This window comes from Nycticebus coucang, chromosome 20 (genome assembly GCF_027406575.1).
Source record: "Nycticebus coucang isolate mNycCou1 chromosome 20, mNycCou1.pri, whole genome shotgun sequence".
NCBI lineage: Eukaryota > Metazoa > Chordata > Mammalia > Primates > Lorisidae > Nycticebus > Nycticebus coucang.
In genome coordinates this window covers 12532289-12545200 of record NC_069799.1, presented here as the reverse complement: position 1 = coordinate 12545200, position 12912 = coordinate 12532289, and the positions used below count along the sequence as shown (strand labels likewise).

At 35.8% G+C, this 12912-nt stretch overlaps 1 pseudogene; it reads left to right on the top strand.

The window, feature by feature from the left end:
* The first annotated feature begins 1899 nt into the window (after positions 1-1899).
* Positions 1900-10166, top strand: LOC128572450 (pyridoxal phosphate phosphatase PHOSPHO2-like; annotated as a pseudogene).
* The last annotated feature ends 2746 nt before the right edge of the window (positions 10167-12912 follow it).

The following is a 12912-nucleotide window of genomic DNA, read 5'->3' as shown; positions in this document are numbered from 1 at the left end:
ACCAGATCTCAGACTATACTATAAATCAATAGTGATCAAAACAGCATGATATTCTCCCGGCTATTTTTTGTTGCAGTTTGGCTGGGACGGAGTTTGAACCTGCCACCCTCAGTATATAGGGCCAGCACCCTACCCACTAAGTCATAGGCACCACCCTGGACACTTTTTTTAATGGGCATTTTCAAAAGAAAGGAGACAATTTGAACACATGTAATACCTAAATTATGTGAAAGATAACTCCCACATATGTCATATTTTAGTAATTTCTACTTTGTAATTTTATTAAAATAACCTTATTCCATCTTACTATTATCTAAATATTATTGCCAATATAAAACAAACTGGGAAAGAAATTAATGTATACAAATACATCATTACTATGCAACGGAATAACAACATATAAAATGTAGGATTTCATAAAGTGTTACAGACACAGTCCTATTGGTATAATCTGAATAAATATATTTGCTTATCTCCTCACTGCACTGACCCTTGAGATACCTTAAAACTTCTAAGCACATCATTAGAGTTCATATTTTAACTTTGGCCTAAGGCCATCCTATGTTGTTAGTGAGTTAGTCCAGATTGTCCAAGATTCAGTGAATATTCCCCAAGTGAATATAAGCAAAAGAAGCCTTAAAATTCATCCTTCAGGTATTACCTACTACAGTAATGGTTGCAACTGTATCTTTATGAAAGTCTCCTAAGATCTCAAGTGTGCGGATGATAGATGAATATATAAATTTATTTAAAAGATAATAGGACATTTACTCAGAAAAATGACTTCATTCAGATTCTGCCAGTAAGACTTCTGTCAGCTAACCAAGGAAGTGAGTTTTTGGAAATGAGGAAATGAGGAGATCATAAAAGGTAGTAATTTGAACTGCATTTTTATAGGAAAGAAGGGACTCTTTGGCATGTGGGTAAGATAACTTTGTTTCAGAAATAGATTTAAAGTAAAATTTGAGGATGAGTTACTGTCCTCTTAAAACATTGATCAGCAAAAATCCTGGAGTATGAAAGAGAGACAAGAGAAAATGCTTTGGAGCTAATTCATAATTTCTTCTCTGAATAGGAAAAGAGATGATACTCAATGAAGCAGTATGGCCATATTATATGGGAATGTACTTTTTTGATGGGCTCAAGCAAAATCTGAAGGGTCCAAATTTACATTCAAGATTGTGGAGAGTGGCATGTCCTGTTTTCTACTTGGTTGATTTTGTTTTGTTTGGCCATGAGTGATGAGTGATTATGTGGTCCCCATTATAGTCTTATTGGTACTTCCTGCTTGCTAATTTATCTTATATGAATTCTTTCTTTCTTTCTTTCTTTCTTTCTTTCTTTCTTTCTTTCTTTCTTTCTTTCTTTCTTTCTTTCTTTCTTTCTTTCTTTCTTTCTTTTTTTCTTTCTCTCTCTCTCTCTCTCTCTCTCTCTTTCTTTCTTTTGACAGAGTCTCACTCTCTTGCTTAGGCTAGAGTGTCATGGCATCAGCCTACCTCACAGCAACCTCAAACTCCTGGATTCAAGGGGATCTTCCTGGATAGCTAGGACTATCACACCACAATGCTGGGATAATTTTTCTAATATTTTTAGTAGAGATCATTTTTTTGTTGTTTGTTTATATTTTTGTTTTTTTTTTATTTTTACATATACAAGTATTTATTAGGATTCCATTTTTTTGCCTTCACAAAATTAAAAATGCATTTTAAAAATTAAAATGTTATTACATTTTAATAACAATAACAATGTTTAAAATAAGGACTAGAAACAAAAACCTTGTAAAGAACAAACGAACTTAAATACATTCAGAAAAGGAATCAAGACAATTGCTACATCAAAATATTAAGCAATAATAATAGTAAGGCAAAAAAGGTAACATTCACATTGTCAAATAAGAGTATGTCTATTATAGAATGCTTTGACTTTGAGATTCAGTATGGAGTCATCAGTTAACTTCTTATATTTTTTAAGTCTCAAAAAATAGAAAACTAATATTTATAAATAAAAGTAAAAGATAATTTCGAAAAACAGATCATGCCAAATCTTATAGATTATAGACAAAGAAGAAATACTTCAAAATCATTCTACTTGATCTGGGTATACCTGATATTAAAATTGGAGATAATATAATATTATATAGGGGAAATTACAAACATATGTCACTTATAAATGAGGATGCAATATCCTAAACAATATATTAACAAGTTGAATTAAAAATTAATGTTTAAGTAATGTTTGGTCAAAATTAAATCTAATTTATGTGAAAATTAGTCACTATTTTTTTTTCTTTTCTTTCTTTCTTTTTTTTTCTTTTTTTTCCTTAACCTCACTCCTTCCCTCCTCTGTCTGGTCTCCCCTCCCCCCATGCCCCAAAGTTTCACTTTGTCACCCTGGGTAGAGTGCTATGGCATCATAGCTTATAGCAACCTCAACTCTTGTGCTCAAGTGATCTTTTTGCCTCAGCCTGCCAAGCAGCTAGGACTATGGGCACCCACCACAATGCCAGGCTAGTTTTCTGTTTTCAGTAGAGATGAGGTGTCATTCTTGCTCAGGCTGCTTTTGAACTCCTGAACTCAAGCAATCCACCTGCCTCAGCCTCACAAATTGCTAGGTTTACAGGCATTAGCCACTATGCTTGGCTGAATCCACTGTTTCTAATTAAATATGAAATGGACCTTATAGTAAAAGCAAAGTAAGCCTAGTTAAAATTACTAGTCTATGGAGCAATAAATACATACATACCTATTTTTTAAATTTAGGACACTTTCTGGAAAGATGCAGGTAGCCATAAGATTTAATAGTTGTGTTATAATTTTCCACATTTTGTTTGTACATACAATTTGTGCCCAAGTGTAGTGCTTTATGCTTTCAACTTTTACAGTGTATTTATTATTTATTACTTCTTGTACAAAAGCAAACTTGGAGTAAAATGATAGTAATATCTACCTTAGCAGTCAGGCAGAATTTTTGTGAGAATCAAATGAACATAGTATAAAGAAATGACCTGAAAAGTATATTATTGTACAATTGCAGCGAATAACAAGTGTGTGAATGTAAGCGACAGTGATTATGTTCATGATGGTGACAGTGATTATGATAAAATGGTAAAATTTGCAACTACTCTTCAATAATATTTTGTTTTGTTTTTGTTTTTGAGACCTAGTCTCACTTGCTTTTGCTCTGGATAGAGTGCTTTGACATCACAGCTCACAGCTACCTCGAACTCTTGGGCTCAAGTAATCCTCTTGCCTCAGCCTTCTAAGTAGCTGGGACTACAGGCACCGGCCACAATGCCCAACTATTTTTAGAGATGGGGTCTTGCTCTTACTCAGGCTGGTCTCTAATTGGTGAGCTAGGCAATACACCTGCCTTGGCCTCTCAGGGTGCTGGGATTATAGGCGTGAGCTACCGCGCATGGCCTCAATAATATTTTGTACCCAGCTGTGCAATAATTGTTCACTGTGTGTTGTCTTACAGGTAGCTTGTGATAACTCATGTTCCTTTATCTTTGTTCTTGTCATAAAATATAGGATTAGAGAGTTAAATTCATCAATAAAAGTTTAGATTTTTGGTAAGGGTAAGAGCAAGAAGTAGATCTAGTTTTAAAACTATATTCTGCCAGTAAATTTATGAGTTAGAATAAGCAGAATAAGCCCATCCTCATTCCAAAACAATATTCAAAGCATATATTTTTGTAATTACTTTCTATATATCCATAAAAATATTTTCCTGCCTATCTATCTATCTATCTATCTATCTATCTATCTATCTATCTATCTATCTATCTATCTATCTATCTCTATTTCTGTCTATCTCAATGCTGGTGCATTATTGTGGAATTTCATGGAGGTATGTAATTGAGAAGCACACATATATTCAAATATTCACTATATATTCAAAACTTTTTCGTACTGTAGAAAACATCCAACTTTATACCCTTCTCAACAATTGAAATACACATTCTTTAAATGTTAAGCAAATCAGTTATTCATAATTGCATAATATAACATAAACCATTATAAACTCTTCATCTTTCCTCTAGTACAGCAGTTCTCAACCTGTGGATTGTGACCCACTGGAACTGTATTAAAGGGTCATGGCATTAGGGAGGTTAAGAACCACTGCTCTAGTAAAATCATCAGGGTTAAGGGTAGGGTTAGGAAACATTTGTAAAAAGGAGGAATCTCTTATAGGATCCTATACAAGGCTACTGTGGAGAACTATCCTTGTCTATTGATTCCAGAGGACACTCTTCTATGTCATGTGATTGAAATTCTAGATAACTGATGGCTACTTTAAATAACTCTTATTATAGATATGCAGAATTGGGTATGAGCAGCTTCTTGTAAGGAACTATAACTGAATCCATGCTTTTACCACTTGTCACATGACAGCCAATAAGTTAAGAGATAAAGTATTTGGGCAAGGATAGTGACTTATTTGGTAGGCTAGCAAACCAAGAAGATGGCAGGGTAATGTCTTAAAGAACCATCTTAAGTTAGTATAACCTATTGGCTCCTTTTTATGTTGAAGGAAGGAAGAAGAGGAGAGGGGTTGCAAGAGGTAACTGAAGAGCACAAATTTCTAAGCATTAGTGTGGTCTGAGGAATTTGTGAAATTTCTTTGCCCTTGGTCAGTTAGCTTTGGGTGACATATGTCAGGTCACAATATTTCTATAAATCTTTAACATAGCACTGCTACAGCTGGGCATGGTAGGTCACGCTTGTAATCCTAGCACTCCGGGAGGCTGGGGCAGGTGGATTGCCTGAGCTCATGGGTTCGAGACCAGCCTGAGCAAAAGAAAGATCCTGTCTCTACTAAACATAGAAAAACTAAGGCAAGAGTATCGCTTGACCCCAAGAGTTGGAGGTTGCTGTGAGCTATGATGCTTCGGCTGTTGCTGTCCACTGGCTTAGTCAAAGACACAGAGGCAAGCACTGCAGATGAAATGAATGATTTAAAAGGGATGGCTGGTGCTCGCTCAGGCACAGAAGCAATCAGCTGTCTTTATTCACTTTCTTATATACCCAAAGTCATCAGATAAAAATAATTCAAGAACAAGGAAGACAAAAGGTAAACATTCCTTATCAGCGTTAATACAGCAAAGTACGTACACACCTTTCTAAACCAAGAATATCTTGTTTGGAGATAAACAACAATGGAGATAAACCACAAATGGCTGGGTTGTCTGTTCTGTTTGCCCACTTCCCTAGATGACTAACTGAAAGTTATTGTGTAAATAGAGGTAGGGGATTAAGTGCAACGGTCCATTGCCCCAGGCAGATGATCTGTCTCCAGCTACAACTTGGCGAGGGCTCTCAGGCACACTCTTTCCTTTAAGGCGTGATTGCAGCCCAAGTACTGGAAATGTTCCTTCTCAGAGTCTCATGCCTCAAGGAGCACAAATGAGACTGATTCACCTTACACGGGTGCAGTGGACTGTGTCCCTTCACTTGGCACTCTAGCCAGGGCAACAGCTTGAGATTTCATTTCAAAAAACGAAAGCAAAAACAGAAAACCATAGCATTGCTACTTGTGTACATACTTTTCTTATCTTGCAGAGAGTTAGTTTTGAGAAAGGGACAGCTGTCTTCCTTCCAGAGTTGACCTATGAACTAAATTCTTGCTTTATCTGGACTATGTGCAGTGCTAAGCAGAAGCTCTTTTTTTTTCTTCTTTTTGAGACAGAGTCTCATTTTTTCACCCTGGGTAGAGTGAAAAATACACACAGGAGAGTATATGGATCTTTTTTTTGTGTGTGTGTGTGTGTGAGCAAATCCTTCTAGTAGGGAAACTTATATTGGGAAACAGATAAAAATTTTATTTCATTTAGAGTTTCTGAGAAACCATTTCCCTCTGAAGATATATATGATTTCTGCAGAGTCAAATGAAAGTACAGTAAAAACCAAGAGATATGAGAAAATAGATGTTGAAATGAGTTAATTTTAAACATTAAAATAATCTTATTAGTGCTTACAAATTATATACTTTTCAACTATTTACCACCTATGGTTTCTGTTTTAATAAATTTTATCTTTTTTCTTTTTGTATTTGTTTTAGAGGATTGAAAAGTGAGCCACACTTATTTAAGATGCATGCCTCAAAATATTTGAGGCTCAGAGCTTGTCACTCAGTCAGTAGGGTGCCAGCCACATACACCAGAGCTGGTGGGTTCGAGCCTGTTCAGGGCCTTCTAAACAACAATGACAACTGCAACTGAAAAATAGCTGGGCATTGTGGCAGGCACCTATAGTCCCAGCTACTTGGGAGGCTGAGGCAAGAGAATCGCTTAACCCCAAGGGTTTGAGATTGCTGTGAGCTGTGATGCCATGGCACTCTACCCAGGGCAATATAGTGAGACTCTGTCTCAAAAAGAAAAAAAATAAATAAATAAAATAAAAAATATTAGAGAGAGAAGCTAGACTATGTATTTTAATATATTAAATGAATTTATATTTATTTATATATGAGTAACATGTATATGTATACATATGTCTGTGTCTATATATGAAGTTTTATACATAACTATATATATATGTATGTGTGTATGTGGATGTGTGTGTGTATACACTTTGACAGCTGGGAGTCTAGGGAAGTTCACTAAAATCTATGATTGTTGGTTTTATTGTCTATAAAATGTTAATCATGATATTAATCCGAACAGCTTATTATTAGGATTAAATTCAATAGACTCCTGAAAGAAATACTGACATATTCCAGGTCAGTTGTGGAGCCAAGTTATGGAGACAGTCAAGAAAAGCTCGTGCATCTATTTTTTTTTCAGAAGGACATAGTTCAGGTTCAAAGTCCCATTTTCTTACTCACTGTTGAAACCATCATCATAATTTTCCCTGTCTCTCACGTCATTAATGCTAATGCCTAGGGTGGTGCCTGTAGCTCAGTGGGTAGGGTGATGGTCCCATATACCGCGGATGGCGGGTTCGAACACGGCCTCAGCCAAACTACAACAAAAAAATAGCCAGGTATCATGGCAGGCTCCTGTAGTCCCAGCTACTTGGGAGGCTGAGGCAAGAGAATTGCCTAAGCCCAGGAGTTGGAGGTTGCTGTGACCTGTGACACCAGAACACTCTATCGAAGGCTATAAAGTGAGACTCTGTCTCAAAAAAAAAAAACAAAAACAAAAAAAACAAAAAAAAACCCTAATGTCTAGATGGCACAATTTGGGGGGGAAATTAAAAATATCATAATAAGTGAAAATGCTTTTAAATTGGCCGAAAATAAGTTTACTTACAGTTATTTCATCAGATAAAAATGTAAAAGGAATGGAAATAATCTATTTGAAATTATTTTTATGTAAGAAAAAATGTTGGCCAAGTGCTGTGGCTCACACCTGTACTCTTAGCACTTTGGGAGGCTGAGGCAGGTGGATTGCCTGAATTCATGAGTTGGAGACCATCCTGACCTGGAGAGAGACTGGTCCCTAAAAGTAGCTGGTCATTGTAGGGGGAGTCTGAGGTAGTCCCTGGGGAGGCTGAAGGGAGGCTGAGGCAAGAGAATTGCTTGAGCCCAGGAGTCTGAGGTTGCTGCGAGCTACGATGCCACGACGGTCTACTGGGATGACAAAGTGACACTCTGTCTCAAAAAAAAGTAAAATGCCTGCTGTTCCCTCATGTAATTGAAATGGGTACATAATGGCTGAGGCTACCTCTTTGTCAGGGGCAGGTCTCTAATTTATTTAAGTATCATTATGTGACAGGACATTGAATATTAGAACACTGAAACATTAGAATAATAGAAAATATTGGATCTGATGTCCCATTTCTTCCTGTTCTATGCTCCTTTTTTCTCTTTTTTTCAATTAGAATGATATTAAGTAGCTTATGAAAATTTTGTCATAGACAGCCCTATATAAAATAAAAATGGTAGAAATAATTGCAATGTTAATTGCATTAGTAATTCAAATATAACATTTTCTACTTCCTAATAAACTGCTAATAATTAAACTTCTAATAATTAAAGTGCTAATACAAATTATTAACTATTGCATGAGTTTAATATGGTGCTTTCATAATGATTCTAAACAAGATGTATGATAATAATTTGCTGTCCTAAATTTTCCTTTGCAAATGCAGAAATCTGCTTGAAATTTCTTAAAACTTATTTGGAAATCCAAATATGAAATAATTTCAGTACATTTAAATATTTTTCGACTTTTATATTAGAACAAATATATATGAAATAAATGCACCATTTTAATAATCTTAAAAGTGTACAGTTCTGTGGCATTAAGTACATTTATATTTTTGTTCAATTATTACCACCATGCATCTCCAGAATGTTTTCATTGCTCATAATGAAAACTTTGCATTTTTTCTTTTCTTTTCTTTCTTTTTCTTTTCTTTTTTTTTTTTTTGAGACAGAGCCTTATTTCGTCTCCCTCGGTAGAGTGCGGTGGCCTCATAGCTCACAGGAACCTCAAACTCTTGACTTCAAGTGATCTTCCTACCTCAGCCTCCTGAATAGCTGGGACTATAGGCACCCAGCACAATGCCTGGCTAATTTTTCCATTTTTAGTAGAGATGGGGTCTCACACTTTCTCACAGCTGGTCTCCAACTCACCAGCTCAAGCAATCTAAACTTCTCAGCCTCCCAAAGTGCTAGGATTACAGATGTGAGCCCGACGCCCAGCCAAAACTTTGTTCTTATTAATTACTCCCATTCTCTCTCTTTTTCCCAGGCCAGGCGGCCACCATTCTACGTTCTGTCTCTACAAATGTGACTATTCTGGGTACTTTATATAAACGAACTTATATAATCTTGAAGCCAGGCATGTGAGTGGGGAGGCCCTGTGTAGAAGGTCCTGGGGTGAGGACAACACCTGCATGTGTGGGGAGCTTCACAGATGCCAAGACAGCTGAGATGTTAGCCAGGCCTGGTCAGCGAGAAGCCCTGGCGCGCAGCCCTTCCTGCTGTCGCGGATGCACATGGCGTGAGCCTCCCCGGCTAAGTCCAGTTGCTCCCCTGGGGTCGACCCGGCAGGTTGACTATCAAATGTTCCACATAAACTGAGAGTGAGAAGTTTTCATTCTTTTGCTCCACACCAGAAGACTTTGTTCTCTGTATATAGAATAGGAGTAATGTTTAAAAACATTTTAAAATGTTGGCTGGTGTTTAAAACAGAAGATGATGGTGACATGAGCCCTATGCTGAAGTAAGATTAATTGTCTAGGAAATACTAAATTGGAATAACCCAAATCTGCTTCTAGAACCGTGAAAATCTTGCTGATTCTATACAATCATAGATGACAATAGTGATGCTTGGATTGTACAGTGTGTTCCAGGCAAATGGCTTCCTAGTGAGCGGTAACATTCTTACTAAATTAATTGAACAGAATTTATAGGCAGAATCTTTAAGCAAGATAAATTGAAAAGGGCAGTGATTCGGTGCCTTTCACTCCAGGCATTTTTAAAGAATAAGGATGAATTTGACAGTATCATTATTTCAGATTTCAATTCAGTCTTTATAGATTGGGTTTTAGATGCTGCCAATTTTTGTTTGATAAATGTTTGATAAAGCATTTACAAACCGGGCAGCTTTTGATAGTAATGGTCATCTCACTGTGGAAAATTATCATGCTCATTCTTGAACAGATTCCCAAAGGAACTTTGCAAAAATATAGTTTTGGTAGAATTTGTAGACAAACAGTTATATTGGAGAATAATTTTTTTTTTGAGACAGTCTCAAACTGTTGCTCTGGGTAGAGTGCTGTGGCATCACAGCTCACAGCAACCTCAAACTCAGGGGCTTAAGCGATTCTCTTACCTCAGCCTCCCAAGTAGCTGGGATTATAGGTGCCCGCCACAACGCCTGGCTATTTTTTAGTTCTTACTTGTCATTGTTTAGCAGGCCTGGGCTGGGGTCCAAGCCGCCAGCCTCCTGTATGTGGCCGGCGCCTACCTACTGCGTTACTGGCACCACCATGAGAATGAATTATACGCAAATTGTTTATCTAAGTGATGGTGGAAATGACGTCTGTCCAGTAACCTTTTTTAAGAAGAATGGCATTGCCATGCCATGGAAAGGACACACCTCACAGAAAACTCTTTCTAGAATGTCTCAAAATCTTGAGCCTATGAAATTAATATCTTTTTTAAAATTAAATCATAAACTCATATATCATGTATATACATTAATGTATTTATAGGGTAGAATGTGATGATTTTATATAGAATTAGGAACACATACATCGCATTGGTTAAAATATACCTCATCTCATTTACTTAATTATTGTGTTAAGACATTTATACTCTATACTTAATAGATCCAAAATGTACCCTTGCATTATGCACCATTGGTATGATCCCACTATTCACCCTCCCTTAATATGACCTCACCCCTAATTTCTCATTTTTAATTTCTAATAATGGTGTAGGATGCCAACAAAAAAAATGTATAGGATATTTGTCATTTTGGATTGGCTTATTTCACTTAGCATAATGTCATCACGTTTTATCCACGTTACAACATATGTCAAATAATTTTCTACTTTTTTAAATTTAGTAGATATGGGGTCTCACTCTTGCTCAGGCTAGTCTTGAACTCCTGAGCTCAAGCAACCCACCTCGGCCTCCCAGAGTTGCTGCGATTACAGGTGTGAGCCATGGAGCCTGGCCCTATATGTCAATTTTTTTTTTCTTTTTAAAACAAAGTAATATTACATTGTACGTGTATGCTACGTTTTGTGTATTGATTCATCTGTGGGTGGACACTTAGGGTGTTTCTTACTTTTGGCTGCTGTGTGTATTGCTGTTATGAACCTGGGCATACAAATATTTGTTTAAATGTCTGTTTTTATTTTTGAGGAGATACACATTCAGAAGTAGAATTGCTGGATAATATACTAATTCTGAGTTTAGGTTTTTGAGGAATCATTTTACAGATGGTTGCAAACTTATGAGGATTTGATGATTTTTCAATTTTATGATGGATTTATTAGGACCTAATCCCTTTGTAAGTCAAGGAGCACCTGGACTTAAGATGGTTGGATGTAAAAGTTTTTTTGTCTTTATGATGAATTTATCAGGGTATTAAATGCATTTTCAACTTACAATATTTTCAGCTTTTAGTGGTTTGTCGAGACATAGCCCATAACCCCATCTTAAGTTGAGAAGCATCTGTATCATTTCACATTACCAACAATAATGGACAAAGTTTCTAATTCCTTCACATTCTGATCAAAAATGATTTTGTTCATTTGTTTGATAGTTATTTCTAATATTTTGTTATTTTTGAATGCTGTATAAATGCAGTAGCTCATATACTTCAATTCCAATTTTTTTTGACAATATTGACTTCATTGTTATTTAGCTATGTGCATTTCTAGGAATGTTGATAAGCGTGTGTTGACCTACATTTACTCTCTAATTTCCCTAACTTTTCTAAATGTCAACCTTTTCCTGTTGTTTTTGCTCTTATTTTCTTTACTTCTAATAGATATGCCCCATTTTGTCTTTTAACACTTTTATTTAGTGTTATTAATTATGTTTTTAATTTCTAAGATTTTTCTTGTTACCTGCCACTCACTTTTATAATTGTAAAGCAATAATATTTATTTTAAAATTATGGTTCTCTGAAAATACGGATTCTTATTTCAAAACAATTATTCTTTTTCTGTATTTCCAGTGAATTTTAATTCACTGTATATGTGTGTATGAGTGTGTGCACATTTGTGTGCATGTATGCATATATATGATGTACACTGTGTGGATATTACCATTCTATGTTGTTTTTTTTTATAAGTATGATGATCTTTTGGTCTAGAATAATTGAACCTAGAAAACTGCAACACATTTAGGCATACTGTGAAAAGCTATCCACTAATGTCTTTTATCTGAAATAGAATCCATCTACCCTCTTTACTTAGAAAGCAACCACGTTGGAATTTCTTTGTTTTCCTTTAGATGATTGACCATTTCTTTATCTAAATTCCTTCTTTTGAAGGACCCACCCATAAGGCAATGGAAAATTTATCCAAGCATTAGAGATGCAAAGAGACATAATACACAGCCTATTTGGGGAGAACTTGGGCAGAGACATGGATGCCAAAATGAACATGATGTATAGGTATTCAGGTAAAGAGTCTGCTGTAACTATAATCTTCTGAAACTGGGTGAGGTGAAAAAAGGGAATGGATGGTAATGAACACTGAAAATTAAAAGTATGCATTAATATGACTTTTTGTAAGAGGCACTGGGATGTAAGGATTCATCCTAGATTTAATAGAATAACCAAATAATGATACCTGATTTAAAGGAAATTTGATTTGGCATTATTATATAAAGACCACACAAGAAGGAAACATAGTTTCTCAAAATGAATGATAGGCTATTGCAGTTTTAGAGTTAAGTCATAAAGAATAAATGTGCAAGAAAAAAATTATTAACTTATTCATATGGATCTATAATGTACGCATTTACACTGACTTCTTATGTATATGTTTTGAGCATAACATCTGACTTTGATGTTAGTTGGTAAAACATTTGTGTTAGGTGGTAAAACATTCATGTTCTATTGATGTTTTAATAGAAATATACATTTGTGTTAGGTGGTAAAACATTCATGTTCTATTGATGTTTTAATAGAAATATACATATTTTAATCTATATATTTCTTTAAAAAATTATGTGATCCAGGATGGGTGTGGTTGCTCATATCTGTAATCCCAGCAGTCTGGGAGGCCAAGGTGGGTGGATGGCTTGAGCTCATGAATTCAAGACCAGCCCAAGCAAGTGAGACCCGGCCTCTACTAAAAATGAAAAACTGAGGCAAGAGGATCACTTGAGCCCAAGAGTTTGAGGTTGCTATAAGCTATGACACCACGGCACTCTCCCAAGGGTGACAAAGTGAGACTTTGTCTATATAAAAAAATTTAGTCATCCATGTTTGCATTA